Raw genomic sequence first — 21987 nt, forward strand, 5'->3', positions numbered from 1 at the left:
ATGCATATATAAGAATATCCCCATCATTCCGGGACACCCTTCGGATATGATATAAATTTCGAAGTACTAAAGCATCCGGTACTTTGGATGGGGTTTGTTAGGCCCAATAGATCTATCTTTAGGATTCGCGTCAATTAGGGTGTCTGTTCCCTAATTCTTAGATTACCAGACTTAATAAAAATGGGCATATTCGATTTCGATAATTCAACCATAGAATGTAGTTTCACGTACTTGTGTCTATTTTGTAAATCATTTATAAAACCTGCATGTATTCTCATCCCAAAAATATTAGATTTTAAAAGTGGGACTATAACTTACTTTCACAGATTTTTACTTCGTCGGGAAGTAAGACTTGGCCACTGTTGATTCACGAACCTATAACAATATATACATATATATCAAAGTATGTTCAAAATATATTTACAACACTTTTAATATATTTTGATGTTTTAAGTTTATTAAGTCAGCTGTCCTCGTTAGTAACCTACAACTAGTTGTCCACAGTTAGATGTACAGAAATAAATCGATAAATATTATCTTGAATCAATCCACGACCCAGTGTATACGTATCTCAGTATTGATCAAAACTCAAACTATATATATTTTGGAATCAACCTCAACCCTGTATAGCTAACTCCAACATTCACATATAGCGTGTCTATGGTTGTTCCGAAATATATATAGATGTGTCGACATGATAGGTCGAAACATTGTATACGTGTCTATGGTATCTCAAGATTACATAATATACAATACAAGTTGATTAAGTTATGGTTGGAATAGATTTGTTACCAATTTTCACGTAGCTAAAATGAGAAAAATTATCCAATCTTGTTTTACCCATAACTTCTTCATTTTAAATCCGTTTTGAGTGAATCAAATTGCTATGGTTTCATATTGAACTCTATTTTATGAATCTAAACAGAAAAAGTATAGGTTTATAGTCGGAAAAAAAAGTTACAAGTCATTTTTGTAAAGGTAGTCATTTCAGTCGAAAGAACAACGTCTAGATGACCATTTTAGAAAACATACTTCCACTTTGAGTTTAACCATAATTTTTGGATATAGTTTCATGTTCATAATAAAAATCATTTTCTCAGAATAACAACTTTTAAATCAAAGTTTATCATAGTTTTTAATTAACTAACCCAAAACAGCCCGCAGTGTTACTACGACGGCGTAAATCCGGTTTTACGGTGTTTTTCGTGTTTCCAGGTTTTAAATCATTAAGTTAGCATATCATATAGATATAGAACATGTGTTTAGTTGATTTTAAAAGTCAAGTTAGAAGGATTAACTTTTATTTGCGAACAAGTTTAGAATTAACTAAACTATGTTCTAGTGATTACAAGTTTAAACCTTCGAATAAGATAGCTTTATATGTATGAATCGAATGATGTTATGAACATCATTACTACCTTAAGTTCCTTGGATAAATCTACTGGAAAAGAGAAAAATGGATCTAGCTTCAACGGATCCTTGGATGGCTCGAAGTTCTTGAAGCAGAATCATGACACGAAAACAAGTTCAAGTAAGATCATCACTTGAAATAAGATTGTTATAGTTATAGAAATTGAACCAAAGTTTGAATATGATTATTACCTTGTATTAGAATGATAACCTACTGTAAGAAATAAAGATTTCTTGAGGTTGGATGATCACCTTACAAGATTGGAAGTGAGCTAGCAAACTTGAAAGTATTCTTGATTTTATGTAACTAGAACTTGTAGAATTTATGAAGAACACTTAGAACTTGAAGATAGAACTTGAGAGAGATCAATTAGATGAAGAAAATTGAAGAATGAAAGTGTTTGTCGGTGTTTTTGGTCGTTGGTGTATGGATTAGATATAAAGGATATGTAATTTTGTTTTCATGTAAATAAGTCATGAATGATTACTCATATTTTTGTAATTTTATGAGATATTTCATGCTAGTTGCCAAATGATGGTTCCCACATGTGTTAGGTGACTCACATGGGCTACTAAGAGCTGATTATTGGAGTGTATATACCAATAGTACATACATCTAAAAGCTGTGTATTGTACGAGTACGAATACGGGTGCATACGAGTAGAATTGTTGATGAAACTGAACGAGGATGTAATTGTAAGAATTTTTGTTAAGTAGAAGTATTTTGATAAGTGTATTGAAGTCTTTTAAAAGTGTATAAATACATATTAAAACACTACATGTATATAAATTTTAACTGAGTCGTTAAGTCATCGTTAGTCGTTACATGTAAGTGTTGTTTTGAAACCTTTAGGTTAACGATCTTGTTAAATGTTGTTAACCCAATGTTTATAATATCAAATGAGATTTTAAATTATTATATTATCATGATATTATCATGTATGAATATCTCTTAATATGATATATATAAATTAAATGTCTTTACAACGATAATCGTTACATATATGTCTCGTTTAAAAATCATTAAGTTAGTAGTCTTGTTTTTACATATGTAGTTCATTGTTAATATACTTAATGATATGTTTACTTATCATAGTATCATGTTAACTATATATATATCCATATATATGTCATCATATAGTTTTTACAAGTTTTAACGTTCGTGAATCACCGGTCAACTTGGGTGGTCAATTGTCTATATGAAACATATTTCAATTAATCAAGTCTTAACAAGTTTGATTGCTTAACATGTTGGAAACATTTAATCATGTAAATATCAATCTCAATTAATATATATAAACATGGAAAAGTTCGGGTCACTACAGCAATATCGTGACATGGTCTTGTGCCTTCGGTCTTGGTAAATGTGATACCTTTGTAAATCATTATCTTCGAGTAGATATCTTCGGTTGTGTTCCGGAGATGGGGTACACTATCATTGGTTGAATCCTTCATGGAAAAAAATTCAGAACCATTAATCCCAACGAGAATGTCCTTATTAAGGTGACGAAAATCCAAAGACCTGGGCACATCAAAACCAACAGAGGACGAGTTAGGAACATGCAACGATTGAATATTTTATTCAACTCACAATCTTTGTGATTAACCAAACCCGGGCAAGATAAATCAATAGGCTCGAGTGAAGTACGATCCAAACCAACAAAGACATCATGACAAAAATTCGAACCCAAATTATTATTTAAAACTGAAGTAATATCTACACTTTGTTCAGTAAAAGGATCATCAACACCGGGCTCGATTAGAAAAAGCACACAATCAGATTGTGATTGCAACGCCTTAGTGAGTCTGGACTTCGACTGTGTCTGCATGTCAAAAGTTTTACTTATCATTTCGTGTCAAAAATTACCTGCTTATCATTCTTAGGGAATCACTTGCTTATCATTCTTAATCTAGACATATCTTACTGCCTGGATTGCATGAATAGTGTACAGACAAAAATTCATATCTTAGCATATCTGTTACTATAAGCTTTGCCTGACATATTCTGTAAATTCCTCCGTAATCTACGAAATCTTTTGTTCTATATAAATAGATATTCTATGTAATTAGAATACCATCCGATAGCCGGAAATCATTTCATATCGAAAAAAATCCTTTATTCGAAAGTACGAAATGGAACTCGTTACTAGTTCAAATTCCTCGGATTCCGACAGCTATTCCGACATTGATGTTCACCTAAGCTCCGAAAGCAGCGTCACCAGTATGAATCAACCAATCATCCATCCCCAACTAATCTGATGGGTTCGTAGTCAACTTAATCACTGGAGACATGAAGAAGGTGATCCCTTCCACCCACCTTATTTCCCTCTCAACGAGAAACCTGAAGCACTTACCGGCGAACCAGTTCGAAACACCATTTTCACCCTCATTTCCAGAATAGCTTGCAACAATTACGTAATATCTATAATTCTAGGTCTCATTCATCCGCTCGTCCGAACCGATAATCATCCTGGAGTAATGGAAGAAGTCAACGAGCTTCGCGCTCGAGTAATCAATTTGGAAAACATGGTGCAAAACCTACCAGCTTCAACAACAAAACCAGCAACACCAGTACCACCAACAACAACATCCGCAGTACAAGCCTCAATACTACACACCTCAAACTCACAGTCTGTACCACCAGCATAATCATCATACTACATGATGTCCCACATCGATTATCTTCGTTCTACATGACGTTCTACATCATTTATCTTCGTTCGACATGATGATTATGTAATCTCTAATGTTTTAGAGATTATATATTCTTGTTCTAATGGAAAATCAAATGAGTTTAATATCATATTAACTCATTAAATCCATAATTACATCTGAAGAAAATATATATGTATATATGTTTTCATAAAGATTGTAGGTAAAAATTCTTTTGTACAAACTGTTAATGGTGAAAATATTTTAACGGGTAGGTAATACCCGAGGAATATTTAGATTTCACATTAATAAGTTACACTGTACATACCGCGAATCTGATTCAACAGTTATTTACTATCCTACTTACATCCACAGATATATGTATATATATATATATATATATATATATATATATATATATATATATATATATATATATATATATATATATATATATATATATATATATATATACGAATTCGTTCACCCCAGAATAACCATTTTCATTCAAATTTATATTTGGATTTTGACTTATTGGAATCCAACAAGTGGCATAATGAAGAAAACATTTGACAAAATAAAATTTGTTAGAAATAAACAAATTAACTATGAGAAATTTTGTTAAGAATCCACGCTAACAAAATCCTAGCTAACTGTTAATTCCTTATTACATTTTATTTATCGCAATTTATTTATCGCAATTTTAATTCTCGCAATTTTATTTATCGTCATTTAATTTCTGTTATTTATTTTACACACTTTAAATATCGGGACACATATACAATGTTTTGACATATCATATTGACGTCATATATATATTATTTGGAATAACCACAGACACTCTATATGCGGTAATGTTCGAGTTAGCTATAGAGGGTTGAGGTTGATTCTAAATAATATATATACTTTGAGTTGTGATCGAGTCTGAGACATGTAAATAATGGGTCACGACACGTATTAATTAATTCGAATATTATATATTAAACTATATATGAATTGTCAAACTACTAATTGTGGACTACTAACTGTGGACTAATAACATTGGACAATTAAAATAAATTAAAATATTAATTATAACATATGAAACTAAAAATTTCTTCAAGTTTGCCACTTGATTTCATCTTAAACCTCATTTGTATCTTGACAATTATAATCTGCGTTCAAACCTTTCTTAATTCTTGAAAACACCTCAATCGAGAGGATGAACCAACCGTATTTCATCTACGAAAGGAAAGATTTATGTATATAGTTATGCACCTGAAAAACTCTCGGAAACTGAGTAAACGTTTAACATGTAGCTGTGCTAATTCCTTTAGTGTTATTATTACGGAAAATAACTTTGCAACTCCTGTTCGAGATAGCCAGTTTTGTCACAACTCTAGCAAGTCAACTTCGATTTTTTCGTTCGAATCAACCTTATTATAACTTCGATATATACATTTGCCATTGTTATTGTTACCGGAGAACCTTTTATATTCCACCATATCACCAGCAGACGTACCAACAACCTCATTGCTCCTTGGCTTAAATCTCTCCGACAAATCACTAATTTATCTATTGAAGTCTTATCATGAACCCATCGGCATCTTGTAACGATAATTACCATACCAAATACCGGGAGGCATCAATCGATAATCTCAAATTTCTCAGCGATTCTACGACAACAAATATATATATATATATATATATATATATATATATATATATATATATATATATATATATATATATATATATATATATATATATATATATATATATATAACTTCTATCTCCTGAATTTACGAACTTCAATTCTGAATTTCTGAAAAGCGCCTTAGCCTATGAATCAGTTTTCTGAGTTTTGAAAAAGCTGATGAAGCAGTGAAAACTGAAGACTGCCTTAACAGTTAAAAGTTTAATAATAAAGAAGGGCATGCTGAAAAAAAAACTCAAAAATTTTGGTACTGAAAAACGAATTGAGCAAACCATGAAGGAGGCTATGGACAAATCACAAAGACTAAATCTGCCTTCAAAGAATTCTGATGATTCTGTTTCTGATGAAATCTTTAGCGAATACCTTACTCCTTAATTGCTCTAAATCACTGTGAATGAATTTCTTCATCACACTATGATTCTAAAAATTCTAAGATATTATCGTATCTTTCATATTTCTGAAGATATTTTCATAACTATTCTTATCTGAAATCATCTATCTTTTCGCAATATCAATGTTACATCAGAAAGGAAACCATTTTAGTTTCTTTTTCTGAAAGAAAAAAAATTCGAATTTAAAATATGAATGTTATTGAAGTAGTGTTGGGAACTGAAACATGAGTTAGTATAATATAATGATACTTGATCAACGTGATTATATTACAGTAAGTCATGCTGAGTTTCTAATGAAACATGATGATTCACAGACCATAACGTCATCATGTGTCATGTTACACGACTCTTACATTCTATCTAATCTCCAAACATATCAAGAATATATCTTCTTGATAGTTCTATCTTTTCTCTTGAATTCTGGTAATTTTACCAATCAAGATCGTGCTATTACAATTTCTCTTTTAGAACATTAGTCATGTTCATTCGAAACTTCATACCTACGAATTCTGGACCATTAGTCGCTTGACTTAAGTCGGGAAGAGAAAACAAAAGATGGAACTCTAAAATATAAAGGAAACGAAGGGAGTAGATTTATAGTGAAATATCTAACAGAGCAATCAAAACAGATTATTGCATTTAACCAAAGAAGATCTTAATATCCTTAATTACTGAAGAATCAAATCTTATTACGAAGATTTTCTCTAAATCCTTGAATTCCAGAAATCAACCGTGACTACGTCACCGGTTAAGACTAACCTATATTTACTCATTTTATTCTTTTGTGATAGCTTCACTCGTACTCTTCGAGTAATCGAATTATCTTATCCATATTACTCAACAGTAATAAAACTCTATTTATCAGCTCATATTCATCAGGAAAACATTCTTATTGTTAGCCATGACGATCTCGATCAAATTTCGGGGACGAAATTTCTTTAACGGGTTGGTACTGTGACGACCCGGAAATTTCCGACCAAATATAAACTTAATCTTTATATGATTGAATGTTTCCGACACGATAAGCAAAGTCTGTAATGTTGATGTTTCAAAAACTTTGAACTGTGTTCATGTAATCAATTACCCTTCGACTATTCCCGACATTTCACGAACCATTATGTGTAAATAAATATATATATATATATATATATATATATATATATATATATATTAATTATTATAAATTAAAATATTATATGAGTTAATTAATTATGTAAATAAAATAATATACGATATTAAAATAGATCTATATATATGTAAGGTATATTGAATGTATATTTATATAGTTCCGAATTTATTTAGTAAACGATAGAAGCACTCGTTTATCATTCGATGGTTATTTAAATAAGTTAAGTTCAAACTTAGGTGATTTTAAAATAAACGGTGATCTGAAAATGAGTAATATAAATTTTAGGCTTATTAAAAATGTATTTAGGAACTATTTGTTGAATTTTAAAACTTTTTATATTTTACTTGGGGATGGGAGTGAATAATTAATGTAATTTTTATTTAATAGTTAATGATCGAATTTTATACCATAATGTTCAAAATAAATAAATATAGTTAATTTAAAAATATGAGATTTTTCTGAACATTTTTATCCGCCACTAATTTCAAATAGTGCACGATACACAACCCGTGAAAACAGTCGGCAGTCTAATAATCATTTGTACCCGTGATAATTGAATGTATTATTTGAGATTATTGTGTCCTTAATAATCACATGTTTTACTTATATTATATTATAATTATTATATTATATATATTACATCTAAATATATCTATATATAGATGTATGAGAACTTGTGTGTATAGGCAAACCGAGACCCAACACACACTCCCATAGGTCACTATATTAACCACCGTTGAACCGCCACACTTCACCACCTCAAACCGTGAACCACCTTGATCAACCTTCAACCACCATCTTTTTTGTGAAAACACAATGTAACCACCATCTCCTATCACCATCATAATCATCAATCGTTGCTATTTTATTTTTGTTGTTTGACAACCAAAACCGAGACCACCATTATTTTTTTGTGCTCTATTAAACCCACCTCACTTGTTCTTGTCGATGCTACAATAACTCTTTATGTATTACCACATGTTCGACAAGAAACCCACATGAAATCATGAAACCGCTACTCAAGCTACCCTGTTTCATTTCTGTTACATTTAACAAACATCTCAAGCTGCTATACGTAACTGTTTTCTATTAAAACACCCAACGAACCAACCTGCATCACCACTATTACTAGCTTCCTTCTTCCTGCTATTATTGAAATCATGAACTCAACCTACCTTCATGAAACCCACTTGTTTCCATTCAACCGAGACTAATCAACCACCTACGACCGCTATAACCATACACCATGAATCACACCGCAACACCATCTCCACCTTAAGCTCACCCCCTTCAATCGAAACACACCTACGACTCAACAAATTATGTTTTTATTTCGATCGTCATCTCATATCCACCATTTACAACCATCGACACCACCACTTCATCGCCATTAAACCATTGAAGCCAGCTGCTTGTATCTGTTTAAATATATATTTCTACAATTGAACAACCATCAATACTTTTCTCTCTCTTCGTGGAACCCTCAAACGCTAATGGAACCATCAAACCCACTTCACTATTGAACTGAACTACTGCTCCAGTCTTCTGTTTCTTTCTGTTTCAGCTGAAAATAACAACTCAAAGAAAACCTGCAACTATGATGAACCGATTACTACTACTTCTATATTCTGTTTCAATCAACACCACCCAATCAATCGAATGATTACAACTTTTTTACTACTCGCTGCAACTTGTGTTTCTATTTCTAATTAATGGCTGTACGTTTCTTTTTTTTCTTTTAGTCGACAGCTAGAAAGCAATAACCACTTGGACGGGGACCCATTCCCTAATTATAACCATGAAACTCTTATTTAAAAACATGACATATTCATAATACTATATGGGCTGCTTTTGGGCTGTTATGATTATGCTCATTGGGCCGAGGTCCAGCTAGGTTTTTCTGTTGGGCTGGCTTATAAATCGTTCCTGTTTATGATAGATCACCGAAGCCCAACACTATTTTTTTTAATCATCTACTCGATTCATGATGGCTGCGTTTGCTTCTTCTTCGTTCTTGTGATGCTATGACCTCGTACTTCTTTCACAGCGAATTATAGTGATGAACATAATGACGATGGTGATGGTGTGATAAATATGATAGTGGTTCACGAGAAGAACAACGAATGATGATAAGGAAGATTGATGATGATGAAATCATAAAGATTATGATTATGATTATGATTATGATTATGATTATGATTATGATTAGAATTGAGTATGATGATAGTTGATGATGATAAAAGTAATTAGGATGATTATGATTATGAAGATGTTAAATGGGTTTAGAAGAAGGCTGTAACATTGATAGATTATATCAATTAATGGGCGAATTAAATCAGATAGCAAAGAGTGGTTCAGTGGTTTTGAAGGAAACTATTGAACGAGAGGTCTCGGGTTCGAGCCCGGATTGGTGCATTTTTTTGGGAAAAGCTTTTTAAAGTAGTATTACCATTATTATTATTATTATTAATGTTAGATTACTCATTATTATTACTAATATTAATGTCATAACTACTATTATTATTATTACTATAATTTATATTATTATCATTATTATTATTATCATTAGTAATATCATTAATTATTATTAGTATTATCATTACTAACATTATTATTATTGGTATTGTTCTTATTATTAATATTATTATCATTATTATTAAAAGTATCATTTTTATAAAAAAAAAATAGTAAAATTATCGTTATTATTATTTTTATCATTATTATTATTATTATTATTATTATTATTATTATTATCATTATTTTATTATTATTATTTTTACAAACAAAATAGATTTATATAAAAATGTATATTTATTCCATATATCATAAGTATACTAATATTAGATTTTTAATATATTAACTAGTATAATATTATGTATATTAATATATATATATATATATATATATATATATATATATATATATATATATATATATATATATATATATATATATATATATATATCATATAAGTATTATTACAAATTATAAGGATTAATATAATTATATATAAGGATATTAATCTATATATATTATAAAATATATATAAACTTAGTTGATTAGTATTACAATGTGTTAATATATATACTTACTTGTTATAGGTTCGTGAATCCGAGGCCAACCTTGCATTGTTCAGTTCCGTCGTATGCATATTTTTACCACAAAATATCGTATCGTGAGTTCATTTGATTCCCTTTTACTCTTTACATTTTTGGGACTGAGAATACATACGCTGTTTTTACAACTGTTTTATTAAATGCCTTTGAAATCTATATTTTTGAACTGAGAATACATGAGATGCTTTTATAAATGTTTGACGAGATAGATACAAGCAAAACATTCCTCGAATGAATTATTATGCAGACATAAGTTCTGTGGATTATTATTGAATTAGTTGGACGTTATAATTGCCACTAATTGTTGTGAATATTTTTCCCTGATTATTATTGCTTGTTAACCTAAGAATTAGAAACGGGTATGGCCCTAATTCACGCGAATCCTAAAGGTAGCTACCGGATTTAACACCCCCGCCCAGAATGTTCACTAGACGGAAGAGCTAGTGGGCTTGTGGTGTTTAGTACTTCGAAGTTTATATATTATACCGACGAGATGTTCTGTTTTGGGGATATTATTGATGCGCATTATATGTTAAGGTCGGTTACCATGTTGAGCAATGAAATCGAAATAAATGTTATGTATCGAGAGAATGATTTTTATACACAGGTTATGTGTATTATATTTTGTACACGAGATATGTGTACGGTTATTTAAAAATCGCGAGGCAACCTACGGGGGAGAAAAGGATACGAACCTACTCTGCTAAGCATTATGAAAAATGGTTTCGTACACGAGATAGGTGTACTATATTTGAATCTTGTGGTCTATCAAAATGATGCATTTTATTGTTTACGATAAACTTATGAACTCACCAACCTTTTGGTTGACACTTTAAAGCATGTTTATTCTCAGGTACGAAAGAAATCTTCCGCTGTGCATTTGCTCATTTTAGAGATATTACTTGGAGTCATTTATGGCATATTTCAAAAGACCTTGCATTCGAGTCGTTGAGTTAATCAAGATTATTATTAAGTCAACTATAGTCGGATATATTATGAAATGGTATGCATGCCGTCAACTTTCGATGTAAAGAAAGTTTGTCTTTTAAAAACGAATGCAATGTTTATAAAATGTATCATATAGAGGTCAAATACCTCGCGATGTAGTATTCGTCTAGATGGATTAGGACGGGTCGTTATAAAATGTAGAAGGTGTTTTCCCGCCTATAACTTACCTTCGAACTAGGCAATATCGTGACATGGTCTTGTGCCTTCGGTCTTGGTAAATGTGATACCTTTGTAAATCATTATCTTCGAGTAGATATCTTCGGTTGTGTTCCGGAGATGGGGTACCCCCATCATTGGTCGAATCTTTCATGGAAAAAAAGTCAGAACCATTAATCCCAACGAGAATGTCCTTATTAAGGTGACGAAAATCCAAAGACCTGGGCACATCAAAACCAACAGAGGACGAGTTAGGAACATGCAACGATTGAATATTTTATTCAACTCACAATCTTTGTGATTAAGCAAACCCGGGCAAGATAAATCAATAGGCTCGAGTGGAGTACGATCCAAACCAACAAAGACATCATGACAAAAATTCGAACCCAAATTATTATTTAAAACTGAAGTAATATCTACACTTTGTTCAGTAAAAGGATCATCAACACCGGGCTAGATTAGAAAAAGCACACAATCAGATTGTGATTGCAACGCCTTAGTAACAACATCCAATTGGTTAGTCAGGTACCAACACCTATGTAATGCGAACCTCGGTCAGAAGTCAGAACCAAGACCCCCTTCGCCAACCAAACTATTATGAGACCCAACCACGTATATCCGCTTCCAAAAGCATCTCTCCAAGCCAAACTGGTCGATTAGATTAGCTAGAAGCTTCGGCGAAAAAACCATCGTGAACGATTTAACCGACAAAGTTAATGTCCAAAATCTCACTAACCTGAATACAAATGGGTCGAAATACAACGTGTTTTTAACCTTTTTTGTAACACATCGATCAACAACGAGGGACTTCCCAATTCAATAAACACATAAGCAACACTAAGAAGCTTTACCTCGAAAATTGACTCGGCATTGTGCAAAACCTTACGGAAGGAGGAAGCTACCTCTTTAAGATTCTCAACCGACCGAAACTTTGTCTGGCAGCCATAGATTTTGAGTCAAGAATAGTGGACGAAGCTATCGGACAGAGTGGAGAAGGTGTCAAAAAAAAAAAGTTATCAGCACCCATATGATCCTCTAAAAGTTTGAAGACATCTTCCTTGTACGCACAAAGTACAATAAAATCGAACGCTATGGGTTTTAGTATATTGTTAAATTAAATACCCTTATATGCAATTATCAATTATACTAGTGAAATGACCCGTGAAATCACGGGTTTGTTTAAACGAAGCAATTTAATAACATGTTTTAGGTATTGAGTGAATGTAAATACTAAATTTATTTATTTTAATGACCCGTTCGACTAATAAACTTGTCATTGTTTTTACAAATATATAGAGACATGTATTTTTGCATACACATGTAATGTAATCAATTTCGTAAATAGAATCTATATTTAAATATTAATAATATAAATTTAAATTATAATTATTATAATAAAAATAAATAATAATAATAAAAATAAATTTTATTAATTTTATTAATTAATGTTAATGACATCATCAAGAGGCTCTCAAATTTTTTTCTATTTATTTTTGGTTTTTTTTTAATGAAGGAAAATAGCTTTATTATGACATCATCATTTTACAATTTTAATAGAAACTATAGATTACAAAATATAAATTAATTATTCATATTCAAATCTGATCAATCTAACTGTCTAGATTACTTTTTTACAATCTTTATTTTAATTACTTTTATAAATAGCCAAACAATACGCCGCACATATATATATATATATATATATATATATATATATATATATATATATATATATATATATATATATATATATATATATATATATATATATATATATATATATATAGGGGTAAGATCAATGGGGAAATAACCAATCGGGGGAAGCAAAATTATTATTTTTTTCGTTTTTTTTGAAAAAAAAAATTTTCAGCATCAAGATCACACGAAAATATGAACATTTAGAAGGGACACTTCGTGATGAATGTTATTATTTAGGCGGAAAAACGATCGACAAAAATAACATTCAAGATAATATTGTTCGTGAAGAATATGAACTTTTTTTTTCCATGTTTTGTGAAGTAAAATTTAGCCCTATTTAGAGTTTAGGGTTTAGGGTTTAGGGTTTGGTGTTTTGGGTTTATTCCATAAACCCAAAACACCAAACCCTAAACCCTAAACCCTAAACTCTAAACCGTTCGTGTTAAAAACTCAATCTAAATCCTAAATCTAAACCCTAAATCTAAATCCTAAACCCTAAATTTCTAAACCCTAATATCTAAACCCTATAAACCCTAATATCTAAACCCCAATAGCTAAAACCTTAAAATACGCTCGAAAAACACGATAATTGTTATATATTACTTCTTCGAGCGTTTTCCCGCCAAAATAAAAACATTTATCACAAAGTGTCTCTACTAAATGTTCATATTTTCATCTCATCTATAATGTTCGTGAACAAAGTTTTTTTAAAAAACGAAAAAAAAAAAATTTTACTTCCCCCAGCTTCCCCCGAATGGTTACTTCCCTCTTGATCCTACCACTATATATATATATATATATATATATATATATATATATATATATATATATATATATATATATATATATATATATATATATCACTAGCCCGAAGTCATTTCGAGTGAACCTTAGTAACCAGGAGAGAGTTTATGTTCCTAATTACTCCATATATACTAAAACAACATACTACATCCGTCTCATTCCAATAGGCCATTATTCTATTTTGGGTTGTCCCATTCTGATAGTCCACTCCCATAAATAGAAAGAAAAGAATATATTTCATTAGTGGATCTGGAGAGAGATGATATTTCATTGGTGGAGAAATGAAGTTAGTGAGATTTCCTAAAACTGCGTGCTTTTTGTCTGTGAACTATTGGAATGAGACGGAGGGAGTAATTATGGATAGTATAATCCATATATAGTAAAACAATAAAATTATGAATAGTAAATTAATACTCTTAACGCATGTGGTACTACTCTTACTACTTTCACTACTAATGATATTATATATTCAATAACATGCATATTACACCCTACTACTCTTACTGCTCTTACCATCCTTACTACTCTTGTACATATAACTAGGTATAGGGTGCCCCGCGTTGCGGGGGCTATGTATAAATTTTGTATTGTTTCGGCACGTATTGTTTTGTAAAATCAAAATAATCAACATGTAATGAAATACAGTATAAATTTAAAATGCCAGCACCATCTTATACTATTAATCAAAACTTATAACCATGCTAGGATGTTTACTGCTGCTGCTTCATGCTTCCTTGATGCTTCATATTTTGCTACTGCTACTTGCTGCATAGCAAATTGTACACCACAATTATAAGTACAACAGTAGTCGTTATTTGAAAGGGCATTCCATAAGTACAACACAACTATAACACAATTATTAATTTATAATTGTTTTAGTTTCCATAATCATCATATATCTTCAACTTGTGATTTAGTACAAATGAAAATGATAATGTATAAATAAAGCTTCGCAGTTATAAGGAATATAAAATTGTGTGTTTCAGACGGTGTTTTGAACTTCCCTAGAACAGTATTACATGTTTGACCGGAACCTAATTTGACCTAAAACCCCCAACCAGGCCGATGTTTTCACCTTTAGCGAAAACCACAGATGGAAGTTTGATTACCAGTCAATTTTATCAGTAATGTGCAAAGCTTGTGGTTTCATCTTCCTACATATATAGAGTAAACCATATATTGGAATTCATCAATTAAGCAAAAAAATACAGGTTAGTTATTTTATGACAATTAGAAGATGTGAGTTGCTTTAAAAAAAAAAAAAAAAAAAAAAAAAGATGTGAGTTAGTTCACATACCCTTTCCAGACGTTGAAGCAAGGCACTCTTGAATTGATGAACAGGGCGACCACTTGACGTTGGATCTAGTCGATGCGCTTTCTCAAAGGCATATAATCGACCTGATTATTATGCAATAAAATTAATGTTTATTGATGTCATTGCATCTAAGGAGACCAGGTTAGAGACTGACTGACGTGAACCTGTTGCAAATAGTAAAAACAAAACAAACAACAATGAGATGATGTTACCACCTTTGTGTAATTGTAATCCAAAAAAAGTTTGAGACCTTCCAACACCTGGACACTATATATTTTAAAATTTTGAGAACTTCCAACACCTACACAAATCAGCCAAAATGCAGCATAAATTTGAAATATACCTGCAAATATTTATTCATAAGACTTATACTCGAGTTATACTATCGATTCAAGAAATATTGTTCGACTTTCGCATTTCAAACTTTCAACTGAAAAATCAAATGCAATAATACGGATGCAATTGGAATAGTATAATTTGATAAAGTTACCAACTTAGGTTCACAAAAAACAGTTTTTTAAAATTCCAAATAGAGAGCTTACATGTTTAGTGAACTGATGGAATCTGTTGTTTCTAACACTTCTGGATCGTATCAAGACCTGAAAATTTTAAAACACATAAGAATAAAATTTTTGAAGTGTATAACAATAGCAATGTTCGATGTTATATACCTGAAACTCCATTTTATGGGTTGTTGCCGATATAAGTGAAAGCCGAAGACTCATAAATGTAACTCTTTCTTTTTTTTTTTACCAGCCATTTAGTAACACGGTATGAATACAAACATTAATCTTTAGAAAAACGTATAAGAAAAACATACAATCCGGAAAATAAATAATAGAAAGTTACTGAAACAATCAGGTTTAAAATGTTAAACAGTTAAGAAACAATGAGGCTCAGTTAAGTCATGTGTGTAAGTTCTATTTAGAAAACATAAAACACGATGGCTGCAACGTATAGGTTACCTCGCCACTGCATGACTGAAACCTGTAGGTTACCTTGCCATGACATGGCTGCAACCCGTGGGTTGCCTCGCCAAGATACAAAATGTTTCACACGTTTATCATCACAGCCCTTTTTTGTCATCACAACACTTTTTCTTTAGAAAAATAACCTAGAACCTTTAAGTAGGAGTTTGAGAGAGGCTGTAAGATGACCTAAATGCCCTCAAAAATTATGTGAAAGGACAAATCACTCCAACGGGAACGGTAGCTCAATAGATAGCAGTAGCCATGCTTTGATTTAGTATATAGATATACCAGGACTCAGGCATGTATATGAAATAAGCAACATATTATGAGCCGCCATGGCTGCAACTTACGTTACCCCGCCAAGTTACGAACTCATTTACTATTATTGCATGATTTGGCTCTTACATGTTAATCATCATAGTCCATTTTCCAATCATTAGAAAAGGGATCATCTTGGCTGCAACTTTTTGGGTGCCATGCCAATTTCTGACTAAACCCTTTTCTAATGTAAGTAAAGCCCAATCAGCATTAGCGACAACAAAGGGTACAGTACCTTAACAGATACCAGTAGTCAATCTTAAAAATAGTATATTATGATAATGGTTGCAGCTAACACATCAGATCACTGTGGCTGGAACTCGTATGGTGCCTTGCCAACATGTGATTCAATTATGTTTAGTTAAGATAAACCATGGAAGGTTGGATCACAAACATGGTCCTGTAAACAAATAGTAGACTCTACTTTAATTAAAACCACTTTCAAAAAACTTATGCATCATGATTTATCATTGACAACAAAGGAACAAATACAAAAAACTTGTAATTGCGGAGTACTTACAACAGCAAATGCATCAACAATTCTCAGCAGATGGACTATGACAGCATAGTAACATTAACAGATATCAGAACTGAAAAGCATTAACCAATGACTGACAGACAGAGTAGAACAATCTTTGAATTTTTTAAGTATAACTCAACACTGCAATTCAGTCTGCAACAGTACCATCCAGTTTCTCACTCTTCACCAACATTTTGAGTCACATAATTTTGTTTAACAATTAAGATAATAGGACAATATTGTATTAAAACGAAACCCTAAAAACCATGGAATAGCAAACAGGAAGTTACCGGCGTGAATATCGATGGAGGCAAGAAAGCCCTGATAGAAGGCCGACGGCATGAAACCACCGCAACAACCATCGATTGCAATGAAAAAATGGAGATCAACAAACTTCAATGTCCAATATCAGCCACAACAACAACCATCGATGAAAACCATCGCCAATCAACCACAACAACAACAGTCGATAAACATGAGTTAACCATCGAAACCATATCCGATAGCTTCCTAAAATGAGTTCCGATGAGGAAGATGGTGTTGACGATGATGGTCCAGGAAAAGGACGATGATGGTAGATGGTGTTGAGCATCGAAGGATTTTGAGAGGTGTGAAGATGGAGAAGAGGAAGAGTCTGGATTAGTAAAAAAAAAAAAAAAAGCCTGCTACAGTATAACGGTAAAGTGAGGTTACTGTTATACTGTAGCACTATTATATTGTAGCGGGTAAATACGCAAATTAGTATATTGTTAAATAAATATCATTTAGTATTTGTGAATATAATATACTACTCTTGTATATATAATATCATTAGGTCTTTTTTTTTCTTTTCTTTTTTTGTATTTAGAGAAACTTTGAGTTTTTCACCTACTTATATTTGTTTCCTTTGCTTACATTCAAAACCCCTCCTCCTCCTTTTTGTCTATAAAACTTAGCAAACATTCTCTCGATGCAATGCGAGAGGACCTACCTCGTTTAATCTTATTTAAAAATACGGATAATGGTGACGCCTACGTGGAGTAAAAGATGGGTACTTTTTGGGATTGACGCTGATATGGCCATGACAGAAAAATTGGGAAGTTGTAATAGGGAACGTGTTAGAAAAAAATGACGCTGACGTGACATTTAGTTTTGATTTTTTTTATTTATGTAATTGATTTTATTTGAAAAATAAGATAAAACATTACATAATTAAAATAAACACCTTAACATAATTTATATTTCATAAATAACAAAAAGTACAATCAATTTAAAAAGCATACAAATTAAAAATTACAAAAACATAAATATCCTAAAAGTTAAAAATTACATAAATTAAAAACACAATATACATATAGATAACGGCTAGTCTGTAGAACGAAATTTTGTTGGAATGTTCCAAATATGCTCCATCTAAATCTTCACGTAGTTGATCGTGTACGTCTATATAGCGAATTTCCTTTTCGCGTGATCGACAATCCTTGACTCTTCTTCTAATATTCCGGTGAGGTCTGTTTTCTGGTTCGTCTAGTCATTCTTCTTCCCACCTACTTAATGCAAACTCGTTATCTTCTTGTATCATGTTGGGCAAAATAATACAAGAACACATTAAGCTTCTCATCTTGTTGACACTCATAACTCATGCCAGAGTTTTTAAAATAGCAAACCTCCCCTATAGAACACGAAATGTACGCTCCACATCCTTTTGAGCATTAGCTTGAAATCTTGTGAATTTGATTCGTGGCTCCTCAATAGGACTCGTATATCCCTTTATTAATGTTGTCCAATCAGGATATATACCATTTGTCAAATAGTAACCAAAGGAATTTACGTATCCGTTTACTTCAAATGGTGACGGTGGAGCTGTATCCTTTTTAAGACAATCATATAGCGGAGAATTATTGAACACATGTATGTCGTTGTTTGAACCAGTCATCCCAAAAAATGAATGTCATATCCACATATCGTATGAAGCAACCTTTTCAAGCATGATCGTCGGGTGACCGTAATCACTTCTAATATATTGACCTTTCCATGCGACATGACAATTTTTCCATGTCCAAAGTATACAGTCAATACTACCCAACATTCTTTTTAAATCATGTTTCTCCTCGTGCGCCGAATACAATCGAGAAATGTCAGTTGTCGTCGGCTTTCTCAAATATTCTCGACCATCTAAGTCGATTTTACACTTACAAAAATTATTTAAGCAAACATCTCTCGTTTACTCTCCCATTTTAAAATATTAATCAAACATATACACGCTTATTCCATACGCCAACTAGCACAACACGGAAGCGATCTTTTGAAATGTTATAAACCCAAGACGACCTAGTGCATCCAGACGTTGTTGGAAAAAAGTAAAATGGTTTGGAGCAGAATCACTAGAGTTTGAGTAATCAAGAATACCTGGTGAGATACGGAGAAATAACTGAATCCGCATACGAAACTGTCTTTTAAATAAGTGTGTTGGATACGTCGGAGTTGGTGAGAAATAGTCGTTCCATAATGCAATACCTGCAGTTTCACGATCTCAATTAATAAAAAGTCGTGGGTTTCGTTGCACACGGCGTCTTGAACTTTCGACCATCTCTGGTTCTTCATCGGACGACGTAGTATCAAACAAAATATTGAACTTTGAGCAAAGAATCCATTTTTTTTAGATGAAGAATGAGAAAATTATGAGAATGAAGTGTGAAAATTAAAAAGACTGTGTGTGTTTATATAGGAAAAAATAGGAAAAAAAAATTAAAAACTTCAAATGGCTACTCAACAAACGTCTAGTTCGCTTTTTGAAGAAAAAAAAACATAGACTAGTTCCAGCCACCAATCACAACGCGCCACCTCACCCTCATTCTTCTCTTCCTCAGTGTTTGAGTTTGACAAACGACGGCCAAGAAATGCTCACAAACGTCCCAATACAGGCGTTTGTGAGACGTTTGGCTTGCCATGTTCGCCTGAAACGAGGGAGAAACGATGCATTATCTACGGTCTAATAGGCTAAGCCCTGACGGGTTAATTGTTTATTTAAGATGGGTGAATAGAATGTTAGTTTACCTTTAAGGGTAAAATCAGAAATTTCATAATTTTTCTTTTTACATCGAGACATAAAATAAATTTTTTCTTTTTTTTTTAAAGCAAACAAGAACTTTATTAAAATAAGGACCAATTGTAATAAATCAGAAACATACAAGAAAAGTAGATATGTACATGGAATGATCAAAATTTAAAAGCATAAACTTGAAAGAGCTTGGGGATTAAGATGCAAACAGATTGCGGACTAACATCTTGACCGTATTCACCTGAGATCAGCCTATTCCTTTTTTGGTAGTGGGATTTGCATCGAAAAATCTTGGATTTGTTAGCCAATTGAGCCAATCGAGACATTCTTTTTTCCATCGATAAGAAATCCATTTAAATGATTTTGATTGAATTTCGGATATTAGGTGTGGAATACTTGCTTTGTTCTTCTCAAAAACATTGGCTCTATTAATCGAGTCAACAGTAAGCGTCGATTTATTGGCGACTTGACTATCGCTTAGAGCCTAAATTGAATTCCAGGCAGGATTTAAAATCCATGGAAATTTGATTCTACCATTTTCATGGTGTCTCATTTTTTATTTTTTATTTTTATTTTTTATTTTTATTTTTTAAAATTTTTCCTACTTATAGGCCGGATGTCCTTTTGGAAGCAATCTCTCTATCCATAGAATATTGAGAGGGATGACTTTCTCTACTCTTGGGAGTGTTTCATTTTGGGTGGAGAAATGACTTGTCTTTTTTCTATGATAGGGGAAGGATTGTCTACATCTCACCTCCTCATACCTTGCATATGCGGGATTGGGTTTGTTGTTGTTGTTGTTGTTGTTCTCAAAAATGAAGTTGTTGCAGTTCTTCATTGTTCTAAACTAACGAGTACTATTAAAATTAAAGGATTTTCATCAGTAGATGAAAACCCCCAAACTGATTGCTGGTATAAGTAAAAAAACAAAGAGTGACGAATGACTCGGAGAGTGTACCCAAACTAGACCAACCTAACTTATGTGCTAACTCGAAACAAGCCTACCGAACCACATATCAACGACACAACTCAAAAAACCACATATCAAGATCATACACCAATATGATACAACAATGATATACTCAAAAGTTCCTAAAAACCCTAAAGGACCAAATGAAAACAAAAACAATATACGAACCAATTAACCGGCTTTGACATGCCGCATCTTGTTATTTCGTTCGTCCGACCGAGAGGTCATCCTGAAAAGAGGTCATCCCGCTAACCTTTTCAATGTGCCCACCTTTTCCTCTCCTAAAGGACCTAACGTCGGACGAGCCACCATTTATAACCGAACCCAAAGCGCACAAAGTATCGAACCAAGATTCGACAATCACTAAAAGTAGCCCCTAACAATTTTAATCAAATTGTTCACTTCCTCTTCATCCCGAAGCACGAAAGATCCCGTTTCCTTCTTCGCCTTATTCTTTCCAATCTTTGTACGAGGAATTGATGGACAACCAGAATTGTTTTGCTCTTCAAAAGAGATTGAGTGAAACATTATAAACCAGGATGGTGACAACAAACTGATGTAACCCCGAAGTTGTCACTTAGGTAATAGGAACGTCAAAGAAATTATTGGTCATGTCACGGTCCCGTTGAACCCGAAATGACGATTCACCAAAAAGCATACTACTAAATTTCAGACTCGACCTTTCAAACTCATTGATATTCTGTCCATAAACAGTAGCACACTCTTAGGCTTCATCAACATTTTCTTGACCACCATCTCGAATATCAACCTGAATAACAACAACCGCTTCGG

At 32.3% G+C, this 21987-nt stretch overlaps 1 long non-coding RNA gene across 4 annotated transcripts; it reads right to left on the reverse strand.

Annotated features, from left to right (window-relative positions):
- Window positions 1-14519: 14519 nt before the first annotated feature.
- LOC139892374 (uncharacterized) lies at window positions 14520-17272 on the reverse strand. Of its 4 annotated transcripts, none has more exons than XR_011774057.1 (4): window positions 15919-17272; window positions 15637-15719; window positions 15359-15540; window positions 14520-14826 (listed from the first exon to the last, which is right to left on the reverse strand). It is a non-coding gene; the product is annotated as an uncharacterized lncRNA (long non-coding RNA). The 4 variants fall into 4 exon arrangements; XR_011774056.1 differs by having other exon boundaries at window positions 15627-15719; XR_011774058.1 differs by adding an exon at window positions 15171-15215 and having other exon boundaries at window positions 15359-15719.
- Window positions 17273-21987: the final 4715 nt, after the last annotated feature.

This window comes from Rutidosis leptorrhynchoides, chromosome 2, assembly GCF_046630445.1.
Source record: "Rutidosis leptorrhynchoides isolate AG116_Rl617_1_P2 chromosome 2, CSIRO_AGI_Rlap_v1, whole genome shotgun sequence".
NCBI classification, from domain to species: Eukaryota; Viridiplantae; Streptophyta; class Magnoliopsida; order Asterales; family Asteraceae; genus Rutidosis; species Rutidosis leptorrhynchoides.